We start from the raw sequence: 21085 nt of genomic DNA, 5'->3' as shown, positions 1-21085 counted from the left end.
ACCTGTCGCTGGTCCATGAGGTCTTGTGGGAGGTACTAGAAGGAAAGGCCTTCCCTTGAGACTTTCCTCTGGCCTCACCCGCCAATCAGCCAGTGGTAGCATACTTGCCAAGCCTGAGAAATACCCCCAGAAAACACCATGGAATCACTTCACCACTGCTATCCACAGATCTCAAAAGATTGTCCCGCTTGATCTTGACTTTGCCCCACTTGTGTCTTATAAATTGGGTCTCCTCTCCAGAAAGGCAGAAACATAGATGAGAGAGAAACATCACTGATCGGCTATCTCCTGCATGCCCCCTGCTGGGCATGGAGAGCATGTGCCCTGATGGGAATTGAACTGGTGACCTCCTGGTTCATAGGTCAATGCTCAACCACTGACCACACTGGCTGGGCCCCTTTTCTTGTTAATTCCATTAGTGACTCTTTCTACTGCCTTTCATGCATGGCTATGGCATCCCAGCCTTCTCTAGCTCCATTCCTTCTGGATGGAAACCTTACACAGCCCTAGGTAAGCAGGCGCTGGATTTGAGTGACAGGAGTTCACTGGAGGATGTTGGCATCACTGAGACTATGACTGTGGGGGAGGCCAGTGCCTCTGGGTGGGGCAGGACATCGCAGTTGAATACCAAACTCTCCTATCAGTCACCCGGATTCTATTCCCGGTTCTGTCACTTACCAGCGGGGTACCCTGGCAAGTTACTCAAAACTCTTCAAGCCTCTATTTTCTTTGGTGTAAAATGGTTACAATAGTATCTATATTACAGGATTAAAGACTTAAAATAATATATACAGGACTGAGCAGAGGTAGGTTTACAATTGTGAGTACACAAAACACAGAGATTAGTCTTGTATTATTATTTATTCACTAGAGGCCCAGTGCACAAATTTGTGCATGGGTGGGGTCCCTCAGGGAGGCCTGCAGGGATCGGGCCGCAGCTCACACTCCCAGGCTCACAGCCCCAGCTCATGCCCCCAGCCCTGCAGCCCCACAGCCCTGCCTGGCACCTCACCATGGCCTGGTGCTGCCCCATCACCTGCTCCACCATCCCACCTACAAGGCAATTGATCAGCACTGGGGCCTCCTGCCCGGCTCCCTCAGTGCTTGGGAGCCAGGCGGCAGCCCCACCCCTGCTATTGCCACTGGTTGCCATCTGTGGGGTGATCAGTAGGGTGATCGGGGGCCCCCACTCGCACCTGCCTTGTCCTGGAGCTGCAAGCTCACCTGCTCCACCATCCCGCCGTGGTCCCGCTCTCGACAGGGCTCATCAGGGCTGGCAGTGCCTTCACTGCCGCCCGTTGCCAGTGCCATGTCACCGATGCCCGCCATGTTCTGTGCTGCCCCCTGGTGGTCAGTGCACATCATAGTGAGCGGTCGAACTCCCAGTTGAACTCCCGGTCGAACAATTTGCATATTAGGCTTTTATTATATAGGACTGTTGGATTATCTTCCATATAAACAACTATAAACCTACTTTGCCCACCCCTGTATTGTTAATCATTCAGACATTTATTGACCAGTTGCTATAAACCCTGCACCCTGCAAGGGACTGGGGCTTCCAGTTTCTGCCTCAAGAACCTCACCATCCAGTGGGAGAGGATCACAGAAGAACCGATGATTAGGATTCCATATGGTAAGTGCTTTACTAATGAATAGAGGCCCAATGCACAAAATTCGTGCAAGGGGCTCAGCCCTCACAGCTGCAGTGGCTTGCCTCGGCCCTCGCAGCCTTAGCTTTGTCCGGAAGGTTGTCCGGAAGGTTGTCCGGAAGGACGTCTGGTCTAATTAACATATTATGCTTTTATTGTTATAGATCATCTTTAAAAGAACTATTGCTGTTAAGTGACAACCATTTTTCTTAATTTTTTTTTTTTTTTTTTTTTTTTTGCCAACCACTGTGTGGTACATGCTTCATTGAGGTGGAGAGCATAAGCTATAAGCTTCTAGTCCAGACACTGGGTTCAAATCCAGGCATTTTCACGAACTATTTATGTATTCTGGGGCATGATGACTTCTCTGAAACTTAGCTATATCATCTGGAAAATGCCTATGAAAATTAGAAAAATATGTCTAAGAAGTTACCACAGTGCCTTGCACATAGTAGGGCTTAATACATGTCTTTTAAAGCTATGACTAAGGATATTTGGAGAACTGATGCTGATGTCTCTTGTCCTCAGCCCTGGACAGTCTGTCTGGATAGCTCTCAAGGTCAAGGCAGCATGTCCACTGGGGATGTGTGGCAGGACTGTGGTGTTTAGTGGCTTATCTGGTTTGTCGCCAGTTCTGAGCCAATGAATGGTGCCGTGGGGAATGGGCCAGTCACTGCCCTGGAGTTGCTGGCAAGATCTAGGCAGAGTGTTCCAAATAGGGCAGGCCCTCCAGGGCCAAGGCACAGAGAAACTGAGTTGTATGGTGCACTAAGAGGCCATACCTGTTATATGATACACGGCACGAGTACCACACCTGGGCAACCTGCTGCCTGGAGCCAGTGGCTTCTGTGTAGACCACCAACACTGGCTGCCCCTCCTGTACACTCAGCCCTGTGCCCTGTGCCCTGGACCCCCGTGCTGGGGTGCACAGGGGCGAGGCAGGCAGAACTCCACTCCTCAGGAATGCAGGACCTCTGAGAAGGAGCCATGCAAATCAGAACATACCAGCCCAGAACTGAGCCAGTGCACAGAGAAGAACCAAACAGCACAAACCCAGACCTGCTTACACGAAGGAACATTCTTGTAGCACTGCCTGCTAAGCCTGTTGCTAAGCCTGCCTAGCTTCCTTTCACCGTGCTCTGGGCTCAGGAAAGATAATCGCCTGGGAACCCGCTTCCTTAGGCGACCTGAAGGGATGCTTTCAGTCTAGAGTGAAACCTGCCTTTCAGCAGGGCCTCGCCTCCTCTCTTGTCGGACAAGGGGAAACCCAATCCATAAAGGAAAGGGTTTGCACACACACAGCCCTGCGGGGTGGCGGTGGCGGTAAGTGACCCTCGGGGAAAGGAAGGAGCCCAGGGTCTCTCAGCTCTGAGCACCTCCCGAACAAAGACCCTAAAGTTTCCTGCTGGGACAACAGGAGACACAGGGCACTCAGACTCCAGGCACGCCCACAGCTATCATCTGTCAGTGCTGACACCAGCCCTGTCTGTGTGCAGGTCCGAGCGGTGAGATCAGACAAGCCCCACGTGGGGGCCGGGGCTGGGGAGGGCAGGGAAGGGGAGAAAGGGCTTGGGAGAGACCAATATGAATAGTAGGAGTTTTTATCTGACCCCACAGAACAGGGCAAGGGAGAACTGTGTGATCCAAGCCGGGATGAAAGAATGGCTGGCTTCCCCTTGTAATCAAAGAGTTTAATGATGCTTATTAAAAGCCCATTTCTGGGTCCTGTTGAAAAATTACACCATGTTTTCATAAGAATTGAATTTTTTATAAGAATTGCTTCCTAGAGATTAAATACATTCACACATACATGCACACCCTTCCCACACACACCGCACATGCACACATACATTCCCCACAAATCCTGCACATCCCATACATCACACGCATGGGGTTACATCATCATGGATGGCCACAATCCACGCCATACAGACATACTGGGAAGGAAAACCAGGCCTAGTCCCTGACGTTGTTCAGCACCCTTTGAAGTCCCAGACTCTGGGGGAGCCTCAGAGCTTCCTGCTCAAGCAGTTGTCATCCCTACAAACAAACAGTGCAGCCTCTGATCCAGATCATTCTCCACGTCTTGCCTGAGGCCAGGCAACTCTGCCCCAGCAGAAGCTACGGGGATCATTCAGCTTTGGTGGGACACAGCAGAGCAGTAGGGTCATTGCAGAAGGGGGTGTGCATCCAGGCCCCGAGCAGATTCTCTCTGATATGCTGCATCCCAGCCCTGGGCCTCCTGCATGTTTTCCTCTGGTTATCAGCTTACCCAGGGCCCAAGGCTGCCTTCACTCTCAGGCAGAGAAGGCATTGCTTTCTGGACTAACCCACCACACACCGGAGAGTATCCCTCGCAGAAAAGAATTCCTCCACTGGCATGGGGGCCTTCTTGGTGCTGATCACCCCAACATTGACCACCTGCTGAGGGGCAGAGTTTCTAAAATGCCAGCTCAAGTGCTCAAGCCATCAGGTGAAGCAGTGGCTTTTGGCAGAAACAAATGCTCTGGATGTCAAGGTCAATGCTAACCCTTATTCACTATGTGGCCTTGGCCAACTCTCTAAGCCATCATTTTCTCCTCTGCAAAATGGCAATAACTTTTTTTTCATCTTACAGAGTTTCGGGGAAGATGGCAAAATGTTCTACTGATTGTAAACACCAAAGCAGATGCTAGCAATTCTCATGATGAGACAGTAATGAAGAAATGGAAGAGCTCATCAATTGGGCAATGCGTGCCGCAAGGGCAAAGCCTGCACAGTATGTATCTTGTTATCCCCCATGCCTGGCACAGAGTCTGGCACCAGATATTCTGAGGGGAAAGTTTAAAAGAAAGAATGAAAAGCAAGGGACACCACGAGTTAAGTGGCTTGTTCAAGGTCACAGAGCAGCTCATGGTGGGACTGGAACCCAGGTCCCCTGACCTCCTAGTCCAGGGGTCTCTGTTTTAGACACACCAGTTGGGTCTCTTGAAGGTTCAATGATGTCACACTAGGCACAACATGGGCCAGATTTGAATGAGCTCTTCCATTCTCAGGGACAGATCTCATCTGGTCCAGGCAATGCCTGAGAGGCCTTCACAGGCTCACCTGTTAGCCATTCCAGCTCGAGGGTGGGAACAAACAGAAACCGCAAGTGCAAATAATACCTAAACGCCTCAAAACAACTCATCTTACTTCCTGACTTGAATTGCACAAATCAGAAAAGTCACAAGATTGAGACAACGGGCTGCAGAGATTGGAGACGAGACCTGTATCGTGTGTCAGGCTCACTTTCAGCATTATCACTTACCTGCTGACCGAGTGTCGCAGAGATCACCAGCCCTCTCTGAGTCTCAGTGTTTCCATCTGCAAAACAAGAAGACAATGACAATGAATCCCTGCAGACTGCTGGACTCAAATACATCATCAGTTTATACCTAATATTGGTTACCAACTGCTTATGATCCCAGGGTAAAAGGGAAAATTGCTAATGGTCAGGGACAAGGAGGAATTATTTCAAAAATGAAGTGAGATAATCAGAGATGAAGTATGATAATTGATAGTTATATGACAAACAGGGCACTGATGGTGCCCAACTCTTGATACAGAAAACTCAGCCTTCCAATCATTCTGACAGTTACTTTTATTTTTCACAGATGTCAAAATGCAAAACACCGTTAAATACCAGGAGAAATAGAACAGAGGAAAATGCCACTACCTCTACTTACTCACGTCTAACATTTTAGAGTATTTTTCTAATTTTTTTCTTCTCTACATAGAGTTTCCCATTTTGCAGAGAGGGGCTATGACAGTGCACTATACTGAAAAGTAATTCCCCCCTCCCTGCCCCAGGGCTCTCCCATCACTGTGGCCTGCATTATTGGCTCATTTTTATTCCCATGCCTTGTCAGCCTCCCTAAGACTTTTCAGGTCCCTGGCAGGCACTGTGCACACCTGAGCCCAGTGAGGAGCACGTGACCTCAGGAGCCCTCAGCTGGTCTTTCCCCCACAGGAGCTCAGATACCTCATGGAAAATGAGGAAACAACACTGGCCGATCTGAGAGGTCACTTTTAACTGAAAAAGGGAAGGAAACTCATCTATTTGAGTCCTCCTCTGTGACAGCCATTGAGCCAACAGTATCTACAGACATTATCTCACGATCCTCATAACCACCCTGGGAGATCCTACCGATGAGAAAACTGATGCTCCGTGAGTTTCAGCGACCCTGCCATGGCCTGCCGCGGTCATTTTGGTACCACTTTCACAATTTTTGCTATATTGCTATCTTACTCTGCTGTCATTTAATTTTTCCAAATCAATTCACATTTTGTTGATTAACTTTATTGTTAACGGCTTTTTTAAAAGCTCCAGAAGCTCTTTACTTCTTCCCCCCCTTCTGTCTACGGTCCAGGGAAAGGCAGCCTAACCTCTCCACAAAGAAAGGTTCCGTAATTGCAAAATGGCTGCTAACACATTTAAAGGAATTCTTAATCACGACAATGCTATATAAACTGTCTATGAAGTCATGGGTTTGGGGCTGTGAATACATATATATTTTTGGTGCTCGTTAGAATAAGTAATTTTTGAAATGTAAAGGCTCAGCCCTGTACCACCCTGCTCCCGTGGTGCCTACTTTCTCTTGGAAGGGATGGTCTCAGCTTCCTCATGATGCTGCAGCCAGACCTTAGGACGAAAGTCACCTCTCAGAGCTGAAATAGCAATGTCACTAACACTATATGTCCAGAAAGTTGCCTGAGGTTACATCACTAAATAACCCAAGGCACTGGGATGTGGGCCCCCTAGCCCACGTCTGACCCTGTGCTCTTGAGAGTGTATTCAGTTTCCCTTCCGGTCCTCATCAAACCCCAAATTTGCAATTCCGTGGCATCAGGCAACCAATTAAGCTCCTTTTCCCAAACCAGGCAGGTCATTCTGTTCTGTCGGGTCACCGGGTTTTCCACACAGTAAGTACGTAGATCGTATCAATGCATATTTAAGTTCCCAAAAGGGCACTTTGGTAAGAAGCTGCATAATTGCGAAAACCAAGTTTAGAAAATGTGAAGTGAAAGTGATTCTTTAGTCAAAGATCCAAGATAGTAACCAAGGAAATCGAAAGGGCTGATAGCAGAGTGTTCAGGAATGCCATTGCCACTGCCAATGAGGATGAAATCCCAACTGGGTCAGGGGCCTAGGGGGACGTGGCAAAGGGACTGCATGGCACACTGGCCAAAGCTGCTGGTGTCTTTCTAGAGCTCTAAGCTTCCACTTCCTGTCATCTGGTTTAAAATTAATTGGCAGGCATTTTTATGACCAGAGAGCAAACGCAGGGAAAGGCCTGCAGAATTGGCTCAGGATTTGTTTTGTCAAGTTCCCCATGTCTCCTTGAATATGTGCAGAAACAGAAAAACCAAACAAACATAACTCTGATTATTCATACTCCACCCAATGACACCTCTTCCAGGAAGCCTTCTCCAGCCACCCGAGTTAGCATTTGTCACTCCCACCCCTGTGTTCTGTTCAGTAACACTTTAATTATTTATTTATTTATTTTTTAGAGAGAAAGGAAGGGAGAGGGAGAGAGAGACAGAAACATCGATGAGAGGGAAACATTGATTGGCTGCCTCATGCACACCCCCTACTGGGGATTAAGCCTGGAACCCAGGCCTGCGCCCTGACTGGGAATTGAACAGGTGACCTCTTGGTGCATGGGAGGATGCCCAATCCACTGAGCAACACCAGCCTGGCCCTTTGATAACACTTTAATCACAGTTTCTGTTATATTGCAGTTATTGTCTTCTCTTCTTTTAAAATATTATTTTTTCATCTTACCCAAGTACATTAAATACAATAAAAACTCACCTACCACTCACAATATGATTTTAGATATATTTCCTTCTAAACCTTCTAGGATAAATACCTCTCACACAGACATTCACAAACAACGCATCCAGATACTTTACCAAATGAGATCATACTATACACACTACTTTTAATCTATTTTTCAGTGGTTACATAGATACACAATTAATCCCCTACTGATAGACATATAGGTTGTTTCCAATTTTTCTCTAGTGGCAGAGAAACCCTAATATTTGTGAATATATAATACAGCTTAACATTTAAAAAATTATTAACTGCCTCCCACAAAATACTGCATCACTTTATATTTCCACCAGCAATATATCGACATGCCAATTCCTCATGCTCTCATCAGTATGAGGCGTTAGCAGGCTGGCTGCTGCTTCTTCTTCTTCTTCTTCTTCTTCTTCTTCTTCTTCTTCTTCTTCTTTTTCTTCCCTTTGCCAGTTTGATGGGTAAATGGAGCCTAGATATTTAAATATATTTTTCTGTTTCATGGCCATTTGCACTACTTGTTTTAGGAACTTGAAGGTCACTGTCCTTTCCCCATTTCTCAGTCAGAAGTTAGTCTCTTTCTTGTTTGGTACATAGGGTTTGCCATTTGTCTTTTGCCTTGATTCTTGCCTTCCACTTTCTTCTGCATGTTTAATCACTGTTAGTGGCACCAGCGTGTAGTAGAGGCCCCACCAGAAGCCTGACTGCCTTGACATCTCGCTGCATGTCACTACCCACAGCCAACGAGCCACCAAGTCCTCTCCGTCCCACTTCCTAAGCAGACCTTACTCCTGCTCCCGTTTACCCCTCTCCACTGCTACCACCACCACCATCTCTCACCCAGACCACAGCACATCCTAACTCTTCTCCACACATCCTCTTCTCCAATTTTCTCACCACCCAGAAGCTAAAGGATTTTTAAAGTGCAAATGGGATCATCTCGCCTTTAACAGCTGCCTATTCCATGGAAAATCACATTCAAAGTTCGTCATGTGACCCTGTGCTTGACAGGCCACATCTAGCACCCAGTTTTTGGCACTACTTGGTTCTCTGAATGCATCCATATTCCCTCAGTCTCTGCACTTAACCACATGGCTTCCTTTCAGGTCTTCAGATAAATCACACGTCTTCCTAACCCAAGGTCCTGGGTGTGCTGTGCCCTCTCCAAGGGGAGTTGTCTGCTCTCCCTCTACTGACTAATCCAGATTCACAACTCCCCCTCCCCCAGTCTTCTCAGCTTCATCACCATCTCCTCAAAGAAGCCCAACTATCCTCCCCATCTCCTGACTAAGTGAGCTTCTCTGGCTACTTACTGGGAATGAAGTGGATAACGGGATGTCCGTAGTCAGCCCTAGTTACTTTGGAACTGGAAAAAGGTACCTGAACTTCCAGGCTCCACCTAGTAGGAGGACTGAGATTCTGCTGGGTTTCCCACTCTATCTGGATAGACTGTAGGCCTGAGTGGGTCAGAATCAGCAGGAGAAGGGCGCCAATGGCTCCCAGAGCAGGGCTGGAGAAGGGGGCACAGGCACATGCCTCCCTTCAGGAAGTCCCTCCTGCCCCTGCCCACGAGGTCTCAGGAACCCTGGGCTCGGAGATGCTTCTTGAATTCTAAGTACCTCCTCTTCAGATGTGGACACTGATCTCAGGAAACTATTGATCCAAGTGACTATTACCACCAGGTGTCTGAATGAGGATGAGCTCTCCAGGGGACGTGGTATGTAGTTTCCAGCGTGGTCATTGTTAGTGAGTAGATATTGTTTTCATGGACTTCAGCTGCTAGGTCCTCGAAACCTGCTCACTTTAGCTTTCTTCTGGGTATTTCAGAGTCAAAGATTTTTCCTTTCTCACTCCCTCTTGGTCAGATTTCTTTTTTGTGTGTGAAAACAGGGTGATATGAAGCAATTTATGATGAGGAAACTGCCCTCTGGCCACAGGGCCTTGGTCCAAACAACCTAACAACTCACCACAGCTTGGCGGAGGAAGAGTGAAATCCCAATGCCTTAACTGGCCTTTGAAAGGATGGCTGAGTCCTCCTCGGGGCACCCAACCCAAGCTGACCCCAGTCAGGGAAACTCCAATTGCTTTCAGAGAGAGGTTGTTTTCTGTGCTGTGTAGCAGAGATAATGATGGGTTTTATTTATTTACCTAAAAACATGGAAAGCCCAATAATGACCTAAAATGTTCATGATCTCTTCACTTCTTTTCAACAAGACCCATGGAACCATGGGAGAGAGCCTTTTTAATTTTCAAAAGCCAAGCTGATCAGCTCTCCATGAAGCATCAACTTTTCCACCCAGCAGCCTCAGGCTCATCCTTTCATCAACAAGCCATTGCTGGCTGCCTCCCCTGTGGGTCAGTCCCAGGCTGGAATTGGTGGCCAGGAAGATGGAAATGGTATGGGCCTGACCTATGTTCAAATCCCAGCTCTGACTCCGATGAGCTTTGTGACAGGGAGAAAGCAACTTAACCTCTCTGAGCTTCCTCATCTGCAGAATGGAGATCCTTATCCCCACCTTCCAGGGCTGTTGTGAGAATTCTGTGGAACAGCATTTCTCAAAAAACTAGCTGGGCCTGCAAGTCAGGTCAGAACAGCATGCACCACTCTTATAATTTCCACTGCTAATGATGGTGAATGAGACATGCTCCCAGCACGAACAGGTACCATGTGTTACAGGTAGCATGAGGGGAGAGCAGGGGATGGGAGAGACTGTGATCTACAGTGGGATCCAGCCAGGAAGGGTCAAGTATACCATGATGGGACTGGGTAAGACAGACTGCAAACAGGACTCATGAGCACAGTGTTTGCAAAACAGAAAGGTCCATGGGAGGAGGTAGGAAATGTGGACCCATTCTGAGAAGAGCAAGCAGCAGAAGGAGCATGGGCATTAGTAAGGATACAGGGCAGGAGCCTGGAGGGCCTAGTAGGCCAGGTACTAATAATGGACTCATCCATCAATGGGTTTTAAGCTGGGCAATGACAGGGCCAGGTGTGTCCTTCAGAGTCATCACTCTGGTTGCAGTGAGATGGACTGGAGGGGTGAGGCTGGGTCAGGGAGAGTCATGGAGTTGAGGCTGACCCAGACCAAATGGGAGGGTCTCTGACATTTTCATGAGGTTGCTAGTTGCCCCTGCCCAGCTCCTCACAGCAGCATGACTCCAGTTGCCTAGTTACCGTTGTGAGCATGGCTATCATGGAGCTGCCCTGACAAGGGTCCTCTCAGGCATCAAGTACAAAATCATCCACCCAAAACCTGGATGACTTAGCTGGGCCAGAGCATCCTTTGCTGCAGGCCTTTCCATCCCTGTGCTGTTTCACGGCCCTCGCCTGGAGCCATGGTCAGGGTGCTGATATGCTGCCCCAGCCTCAATCAGTCAAATTAATTCAATTCTATTCAGTTAAATTATTTTTGTGTGTGAACCCGGGTTCAGGTTTGAGGGTAGTTATGAGATTGTAACAGCAAGGTTGTGTGTCCAAGAGGTCTACAGTCAAGGACACAGGTCTGTGCTGAAAAATGTGGCACATGCCTGGGCCCTGGAGTCTCAGAAAGCATTTGAGCGGCAGAGGGTAGGACAGGGAATTCCAAGCTGAGAGGGGGCATGTGTGGAGGAAGTGGTGTTGCCTTCCTGGCTGGACCACAGGGGATGGACAGGGGATAGCAGGAGAAGGCAGAAGTGAGGCTGAGGTCCCCCTGGGAAGGGCCTGATGCCACTTCCCACTTCCCTAAGGCACAAGAACTAGGGTCACATAAGAAAGAGCGAAGCAGTAACTTTTAAGCACAACCATGCATCTGGCAATGGGCATTACCTTAACTCTACACAAAGCCATTCAGTTTGAATTCTATAACCATCCTGGGAGGGAATATCATCACCACCCCCACTTCACACCCAGAGAAACTAAGGCTCAGAGAGATTCCACGACCTGCCCAAGGCTGCAGAGGCAGGAATGGAGCACAAATAGTTGAATCTGAGCCCACTGACCCTTCTCCTGCACAACACCAGCTCCTCAAATGATGGAGGCAGATGCTTAATATGCTTCAAACAGCCGAGGAAACAGAATCGTCATTGCCACCATCATCTTCATCATCGTCCTCATTACCACCGTGGTCATGGACTCGGAATTTTATTTCGGAAAGGAGGAAATATACCATATGTGCCTCATTATAACAGAACCTTAAAAGATTCCTGAGCATATATGTTTAATTAAAATCAACCACTGCCAGTGGCTGCCAATGGTCACTGCCTGCTTATGATGGGTGAGGTGCTTCCCATCCATGTTCATAACAACCTTGACAACAACCCTATAAAGCAGGTGTTACTTCCTCAGTTTTATAGTTGAGGACAAGGAGGCTCAGATGGGCGAAGTGACTTGCCCTAATTACTTAGAGCAGGAACTAGAAGACAGTGTCTAGGCACTGAAACCGACCTGTCAGCCACAAACTCTCTGTCAGCCATGAACTCTAATCTTGACCTCCAAAGGGTCCTCTTCTGGTCTCCATCTCAGTGAGTGATGCCACTTGCAGCATAAACTAGAAACCTAGGCCACCCCATGACACCCCATCCCTTCACTCATCCCCATATTAACTCATCATCAAATTCTTCTGGTTCTAACTCTCCCAATCCTGGCCACTTCTCACCATTTCTGCCTGCACTACTTTAGTCCAAGCCACAGTTATCTCTCACCTGAGCCTCTGCAGTGGCCTCCCAGATGGCCTCCCTGCATCCTGCAAATGTGATCCCACCCCCATCTCCAGGGCCCAGAAAGCCTGGCTCCTGTTGGTAGCTCTGTCTCCTCTTACCATATGCCCCTCCCCTTTCATTTCCTCAAACATCTCACTGTCTGTACTGTTTCAGAGCATTTACACAAGCTGATTCTGCTACCACTACTCCCAGCTGAGCAGGCCCTTCCTTCATATCTCAGCTCAAATGTTACTTCCTCTGGGAAGCCTTCCCAGACTCCCAGTCTAGATCAGCAGGTACACACCAGACAGTTGTGTCGTGGCTAAAATATGGAGATACTTCCACACCAGTTGCTATGTAGTCACTGCCCAAGCTCCTGGATGCCTCACACCAGGACCTGAGCTCCTCTCAGGAACCTGCCCCTTGCCCCCACAGTCCAGAGGCTAAGGTCTGGCACATGGAAGGCCCCCGGCTCCTCCTGAGGCATTATGACAGAGGACTGTTACCTGCCGTCCAGGTTGTTAAATATTTTGCATGTCACCTCTGCTTGTGATCCTAGACTTCTCACATTTCATTGTCACATATTTATTTGGGGAACTCTATCATGAACTCTTGGATGGCAGGGAGCACAGAAGTTAGATTTACCATGTCACTTCTCAATAAAGAAGACCTGAGTGACATAGAGAATGGAATGATGGGGCAGTGCTGCTTGCTCCACCCTTCTGTCTGTATCTGCTCAGATTTTCCCACAACTTCAGGCACCAAGCAATGAAGACACAGGGATGATGCCACGTAGCATCTAGGGGGCATGACAGCCACGGAGGGTCTGCCTGCCCAGCCGGGTGAGGTCATGGTCTTACCTACCTATGGACACTCAGGAGACAGGAAGAAGGCGGAGCCTTTCTGGGTTTGACTTTTTCCTGCTCATTGGTCAATTTGCCCACCTTATAAAGCACTCTCAAATCCATCCCCAGGTCGGTACCAATCAGATAACACCTTAGCCCAAAAAACCATCTTCTCTCATGACAAGACTCTCTTAGCAAGTTTCCCTACCTCACTTCGCATCCCCCTGAGCCTTCTCCTGCACCACGCCTGGTCTTAAAAGGCGCTATCTGATCATGTCTTTCTTCTGTTAAAAGTTTGGTGGCTTTCCACTGTCCTCAAGATGCATTCAAACCCTCCATCTGTTTATACAGTCTTCCTCGTTGGGCCCTCTCTGTCCCTCTAACCTCCCTGTCTGCTTCTCTCCTTATTCTCTTCCATTTCCTGAATTGACACACATGCTGCCCTGATGTCTAGAACTTCCCCAGTTCATTTCTATTTACCTTCTGGGTTTCAGCTTAAAGGGCGTATACTTTGAACAGCTTTTGCTGATGAACCGTAGGCAGTCAGCTCCTCATAGGGTCCACTGCTCTTTTGTTACAATTTGCACCCCTGAACTACCTGTTCACTGTCTGTCTTGAAAAGAAGCCCCAGGTGGACAGGGACTGTATCATCTTGTTATCCCCACTGCTTGGCCTGATTCCTGACACAAAGGCTCAATCAATATCTGATGAAAGAATAATCAATATGATGAGACTGCAAGCTTGGACCTTTCCCCTGTCTCCAGGGTCAAAGCTGAATTTAGATTAATTCCAATGGTTACTATAGAGATTTCAGGAAATAGCCAATTAATTTGCATCCTTTTTCTGGTGTGTAGAAGGGGTCTGAAAACTCAGCAGTGAAGTTCCCTAAGGGATGAGTCTGAACTCTTAGGAGAAAATCTGAACTGTTAAAACAAACAAACAAACAAACAAAAAGAAATACTTTTGAGAAAAAGGAAGGAGAGGTAAGCTCTCCAAAGAAAACTTCTGAGTAGAAATGTGCAAGAAAAGACGAAGTAAATATTCACCTTCACAGGAAAAGGTTGCCTCCAGGTAAACCGAGAAGGGATCACGTGTTCCAGGAAATGGATATCAGCCTAGATGGGCTCTGGTCCCTCCTCTGACCCTGACGAGACTTGTGACCCTCAGCCAGGCCTTTGCCCTCTCTACAGCTTGGCTTCCTTCCCAGCAAAACAACAAGAAGTGCCCAGGCCCCCAGGCAGGGTTCTTGCACAAGGATCTGCAGGGAAGAACCTAGGTGGGTGGGTGGAGACTGAGTATCTGTAGACTGAGCCAAGCACCCAGCGCTCTCCAGCACAGGGGCCTCAGGAGGTTCCAAGGCTTCTCTGACCCTGCCCAGCCTTCTCGGACATCTTCAGCCACCAACAAATTGGGAGACATTGGCCTGAGGTAAGTGAATGCCAACTAGGCAGACAGAGTCCTGAGAATGGCCCCTGAAGCTGCCACAGGTGTGGACACAGTGCAGGCTGAGCTGCTAAATGAGTGCCCCTGGGCCTGAAACTCATGGATCCTGGAGTCCCAGGTATTCAAATAACTGGAAAACATCTGGGACAAGCGTGTTCACTGTTTTTGTTTCATGGAACCCTGTGACTGGTTCTTGAAACTTATACTTTCCCAGAAAAATGTTCCTAAATGCATAAAATAAAATCCCTAGGATGACAGTGGAAACCAATTATATTGAAATGGTTATCAAAATGTTAAACTCCTAACTCTGTGATACACTAATATTTTTATTTCTTTTATAAGTCAATATTTATAACAAGATCTAGAGGCAGGTCTAATAACCCTCCCAGCCTTGAAGGAGTGATGAGTGCAAATGCTATTCTGAGGTATCTCCAGTAACAATATCTGATTCCTCCTGGCAACAAAGTCCAGGAGACTTCTAATGATATTGTGGTTTATTGCCTACATCCACAATGGAAGAAAATGCTAACTTTTTCCCTAGCCATGCGCTCACATTAAGAACTTCTGATTTAGGGCAGTGACCTGACTTTACAGAGGAGGAAACTGGAGTCTCCGAAGGGGCAGGGACCTCTGGCCATGATCTGCTCACTCTGCAGAGCTGCCTCCCAAGTGCTTGAGTCTCCAAACCATTATGCGGACCACTGTTTTACTTCCCCGAGCCTTGGTTTCCTCAGTTGTAAAATGGGAATGGCCACACCCACTTCTACAGTTCTGCTGTGGGAATATAGGAAGGGGAAAGGAACCAGATGGGGCCTTGTGCCTACCTTGTGCTCTGCACTTGTATAAATTAGTAGTTTGTGAGCAGGTATTATATATGCCTCATGTGAAACCTAAGGATATGAACTTTGGGTTTCAGTGAAGGGGTAGGTCCAGAGTGGTAAACCCAAATGCCTTTAGGAGTAAGGCAATAAGGAGGGGTGGGGATTGTGGCAAACTCAAGAACTCATGCCCCTCCGAAAGGAGCAGTTGCCACTCAGTACCCATGGAAGACGCCACATGGAGGTGTGAAACCACGGCTTGGGGCAGTGACGTGACGGTCTTATGTAGTGGATTTGGAGAATCGTGCACTTGAGAGGTGGCTCTGCGAAGTGGGCAGAGCTGGGAGGCCTAGTGTTGCCAAATCTGACTTTCTAAGAGATGATGAAAATCCATATTTTTTGCAAAGTGTCCTGGTTTTTATATTAAATATCTTTATATTTAAAACAGGATATGAGCCCTAAAACATATCTGTAGGTTGTCAGTTTACAGCCCTGTGGATGTAGAGGTAGGAAAGGAGATGAAACAGGTAGGTGTTTCCTATATAGGCCAAGAGGGTCCTTACCCCAGCCCTGGAGATCAGATGGTGCCCATGCAGGGTAGGCATTCTCACCAGGGAAACCAAACTTCCCCCAACAGAGACTGCAGTCATAAAATTATGCTCCCTGCCTCTCACTACTGCAAGGCTGCCTTTCATATAAATAACCATGAACTGTGCTCACAGAACATCAAGGTAAACAGAGATGCTTTCAGGGCGGGTAATGCAGGCAATTCTAACAGATGAAGAAACAGGCTTCCAAATGTAAATAGGAAGATAGACAGACAGAGATCCAAGTTTGTTCCATGTGATTTGCAGGCTCTGAGCTACAGACTTGGAGAATCTTGGGTCATTTGGGCTGGAAGGGACTTGCCAAGGGTGGCATTCGGTATGTGAGTACTTCCAATTTCGCACAGCATCCGTTTCCTCATCTGAAAACCCCAACAGAGCCACTCGGTTCCCCGGATGTGTCATACTCTCTGCAGCCCAATACTGCAGTTCACACTGTTCCCTCCTTCATCTGGCCACCTCCCACCTGACCTTCAAGATCAGCTCGAATCTGCCTTTGGGAACCGGCCCTGCCTCCTCCCTCTGCCTCCATCAAGCAGAGCACTTGCCACACAGGAGTATCACTGTTGGAGTGTGTGTGTCTCCCCTCCAGCTGGCAGGGAGCTCCAGCTCTGTCTCCTCAGAGCCCAGCACAGGGAGACACTCCACAAACTGCTGCCCAGGGAAGCCATGAGCAGTGCACAGTGCAAGTCCGCCGTGAGTGGCACAAGGAGGTGAAAAATAAAGACTATAAGGGGAGAGTGCACCAAATACCATCTTGATATAAAGTTAACATGCCGAACGGTCCAAGTCTAAGGTCAAATAGAGACTCTGGTCTATAACATGCAAGACCAGCCAGAATGCAGGTAAGGATGATGCATGGTTACTTTGATCTGGTTACTTTGATCATCCCTCTTGCCAACAAATGAGGAACAATTGAAGTCGTTCCTAAGGATTCATGTGCACCAGGCTCCACACTGGACACGACCACACACTGCTTAACTTAATCCCAGTAGGTAACATACCTACTTCATGGTTTACAGGTGTGGAGCGAGAAGAGCTAGGTTCATCCAAGGCAAGAAGGCAGTACTAGAAGCCAATCCACACCTCCAGAGTTCTCTCCATCCCATTCATGTCCTTACTGTCACAATGGACCTTCTTCATCCTGCCTGGACCAGCCATTGCTCATACCAGCCATGGAGCAGCAAGCAGGTGGAGCCTTGAATAAATGCTTTCCCCACTCCCACTCCCAGTCTGGTATTCCAGACCTGCCCCCACCACAGGTCTGAGGGCTTGCGAGGAGGGGGTCCGTGTGGGGTCTCTCTGGGAAAATGATTAAAATGAGTAAGGCGGAAGAGAATCCCAAAGTTCCTTCCCCACCTCCCAGTTACTTTGGCTATGGAGTGGGTAGGGAAAGAGGTTCTGCTTTCTTTAGGTTTGAGTTTTAAAACATTACTTCCATTTAGGAGTTACCCATAGGAAACTCTGATTAAGGTAGTGTCTACTTGGAGAAAGATGTCCTCAGTTCATCTATTCTTTCACCAGCCCTCTAATAATAGGCCAGGCTGCAGTAAGAGGGGACAGAAAGGGGCTCTGTGGATGCCACAGCGAACACGGAATCCATCCTGATTGCTCAGTCAGTGCGCACACCGAGCATTTCCAGCCTCTATCTGCACAAGACGCCAAATATGACAACCAAGGGTACATGGAATTCCCTCGGAGCATCAATGGATGAGGCAGAGGCTTGGAGTCAGAGAGACTCAAGTCTCAAATCACATAACCTCTCTGACGAGGTTCCTATGCCCAGATCCCACAGGGCTGCTGCGGTGAGGATCAAGTACAGAGACACAGGCCAAATAGCTATTGCAGTGTCTGGCACGTTGCATGCTGGTATCCCGGCCACTGTCACTTCAACGCTACTGGGGACTGAGCACTGGAGGGAACCGAGGCACTGGGCGGGGGGAGCGGGGGGACCAATACAGTGGATGTGCTATTTAGTTCCTCAGGCTTGACCTCCATTGTACCTTTTTAATCCTACCTTGTCCATTGGGGTAATATTTTACAAGCCCACAATATATAGTTTTTTATGAGTCCATAAAAATCTTCAGAGTAAAATCAGTCATCTGCCACTGTCTTTCTTGAGGACTAAAGCCCAACACTTGAGCCTAACCTCCCGGGCTCTCCGTAATCAAACTGGCCATGCTCCCCTCCCAGCATGCGCTCCTGGCCTCCTCTCAGGTCTCTGACCCTTCTCTAGATGTGTTCTGCCCACTCCTGCCTCTGAACTTTTGCTCATGCTGTTCCTCTTCTGGAACAATCCAAACCCTTCCAGTGTCTGCTCCCCCACCCACGTGAGAAGCATTTGCCTGCAATTCAAGCCCCCGCTGCCTCTTCTTCCTCAAAATCCCATGATACTCTGAGTACAACCCATTTGTGATCTGTCTTCTCTTCCTCCCTGGAACTATTTTACTGGCTGCAGGCCCTGAGTGAGTCTCTGAACCTTGAAGGTCTCCAAGTACTCTCACAGGAAGGAGAGCTCCTCCCAGGCAGGGACAGTGCAGACCCTCACCCTGCCGACTCCACGTGAGTAATTCCTCCCTGTCCTTCAACAGCCATGATGAGGGCTCCCTCCTCCAGGAAGCAATCCTTGGTCCACAGGCTGATTTCATCTCTCCCACCAAGTCCCCACCGCACTCCATCTGAGTTTTCCTCAGAGGACACAGCACCTCCTTCCATGCAGTAATTTGTGTGGCTGGCTCCTCAGCACCATGGGTGCATGAGGGTAGGGGCCTTGTCCTGTGCACTGCCTCCTCCCTGGCACAGAGTTTGACAGTGTGTTTCAGTAAGTATATGTCAAATAATAACAATCACAGCAGAAAACCCGACATACACCCTTACTATTGCTGTGCATTATTTTAGGTGATGTTCGAATATTAGTTTACTGAACACGCACAGCCTCCTGCAAGCTCTCCCGATGAAGAACCTGAGTCACAGAGAGGCCAGGTAATAAGCCTAAGGTCGAGGAGGTGGCAGAGCTCCTGCTTGAATCCAGGCCAAGTGACTCTGGCAAACATGATCTTAACCACTGAGCAATACCACCTTGACTTCATTCATCTTCATATCCTCAGGGCCTAGCAAAGAACCAGGCAGTCAGCAAGGACTCAGCTAGTAAGTGCTCCCAATGCCCCCTTGTTGGAGGGTTGCCACCAGGCAGGGTGAGACACGAGATGGGAAGAGCATCTGGGGAGTGGATGCTGCCCCTGCCACGCCTGCCGCAAGCACACCCTGACGTGGGTTGCTCTCCTTCTCTTAAAGAGATGCACCAGCCCCCACCCCACTCAGCCTTCTCTGCCAGGGCCAGCAAATTCATCCTCAGAAGCGAGCCTAGACTTAGGCTGTGTATGTTGTTACCATCGGGACGGGCTGCCCATTTATTTCTACATTCATTAAGGCTTCTACACACTCCATTTGTCTCCCAGAAGACCCCATCCATAGGCACTGTCGGAAACCGTCCATTTGCATGGCTGATGATGCTCCCTGACCCAAAACCAGAAGGCGAGGAAGCAGCCCTTCCATCATTCTCTCCTGACCTCAGTTGTTTTTGTAACTGTAAGCTGCCTTTCATACATGCAACATTAACTTTTCTAGGTTACAAAGTGGAGGGTGGGGTCCTACTAATTTAGAATATGATTCCAAAGCCAAGTGAAATGAATCATTCAACTTATTTATTCCCAGACCTTATGCAAAGGGACCAGGAATCAGGACAAGGAAAATCCCAGTTGATGACACTAAAGCTATGGGTCCAGGTCCCCCCACTTCAGTGCTTCCCCAGAGAGCCCAGTAAATTACAAGCACCAGACCCTCCCTCCCTATCAAAATATACCCAATGCAATCTTTCTAAAAGGATAATCCTCTGCTAAGTCCTACACAATCATGTCCAATGTTTGCTGCAAATGGACACCAGGAAGCCAGTGAACTTGCCCCCGCTCTGAATACATTTGTTAATAACTCTTGCACAGAAAGAGCTTCGTTCCTGCCGATGTCAAGGCTCTGGAAATCAGACTCCTAACAAATTTCCTTTGGTTTTGTTTCACACAATCCTGCTTCTGTCTGCTTCATGCTCTTCCCCAAATGTGTTGGGTCCCAGTGGGCCATTGTCCTCCATGAATGATGGCTTCTCCCTTGACAAATGGCCCTCCATCTATCATTACGGAGCTCCAGCGGCAACAACAGAGGGTCCTCTGTTTCCCTCGCAAGCAGGCAGAGTGATGGCCCTGCCTTGCACTTGCCTCCCCCGCACTCTCGGGAGGGATACCAAGAATTCTGGGAGCTCTTGGGAAGCGAGTAAAGGCTGAGCCACTTCCACGTTCAATGTGAAGCCCTCCTGGGATGTGGAGACCCCACTTATGTTCTCTTCTCCCAGGTGGGCAATCCCTGTGATCCCTCACCCTCCTTTCTTCAGCCCCAGCCTTTCTTCCAATCATGCCATCCATCTCTCTGCTGAGCTCTGAGAATCTAATGAGATAATCACACCAAGAGTGTTCTGCAAATACAGAATGGCCAGAGCCATGAAGAGGGACTGTCTTTGTGGTCAAGAAAACCTGGGTTCAAATCTGACTCAACAATTTCAGATTGGGTGATCTTGCAAGAGCCACTTGACCTCTCTAAGCCTCAATGTTCCCCTCTGCAAAGTGGAAATCATAATGCCTGCCTCACAGTATTGCCATGAAGCTCAAGTAGATAATGAAGGTGATGGATGTTAATCACTAAGCACAGTGCCAGGCAAACAGAAGGTATTAATAAGGGGTCTTATTATTTCAAAATATTTTCCCTAAAACTCTAGAAAAATTGACGGTGGAGAGAAATGAATTCCATTTACTTGTGGCTTTGTGTCCCCCTTGATAAAAGGTGCTGGAGCTGGAGTACCCTGGGGTTCCAGTTCCAAATAGCCAGCACATCCCAGATCAAGTTCAGACTCTGGCTGTGCCTTTTGCTGTGTGACCTTGGTTAAGGAATTTAACCTTTCTAAGCCTCAGTTCCTCTGCAAACTACGAAAAATAAGATCCACTGTATAGGTCCATTGCGAGTCCTAGTGAGGTAATGCAGAAAAATGCTAGCCTTTAGTTCATGGTATATAGTAAGTGCTAAGGAAATTTTAGTTAGTTATGTTACTTGCTTATTCATTAGACACTGAATAGGAGTCTAGGACATTGTGCTACATGCTGGAAGAGGT

General features: G+C 48.2%; 1 protein-coding gene across 9 annotated transcripts in view; it reads right to left on the bottom strand.

Moving 5' to 3' along the window:
- The window catches only part of TENM4 (teneurin transmembrane protein 4), a 2454724-nt gene that overhangs the window by 586196 nt on the left and 1847443 nt on the right, over positions 1 to 21085 (bottom strand). For all 9 annotated transcript variants that reach the window (XM_080687404.1, XM_080687408.1, XM_080687411.1 and 6 more), the window contains one exon: positions 4939 to 4994. The gene's annotated coding sequence lies outside the window, so the exon portion shown is untranslated. The remainder of the gene's footprint in view (positions 1 to 4938; positions 4995 to 21085) is intronic.

This window comes from Plecotus auritus (genome assembly GCF_963455305.1).
Source record: "Plecotus auritus genome assembly, chromosome: 9".
Taxonomy (NCBI): Eukaryota; Metazoa; Chordata; class Mammalia; order Chiroptera; family Vespertilionidae; genus Plecotus; species Plecotus auritus.
Note: the sequence above shows the minus strand (reverse complement) of the source record. Positions and strands in the feature narration are given on the sequence as shown.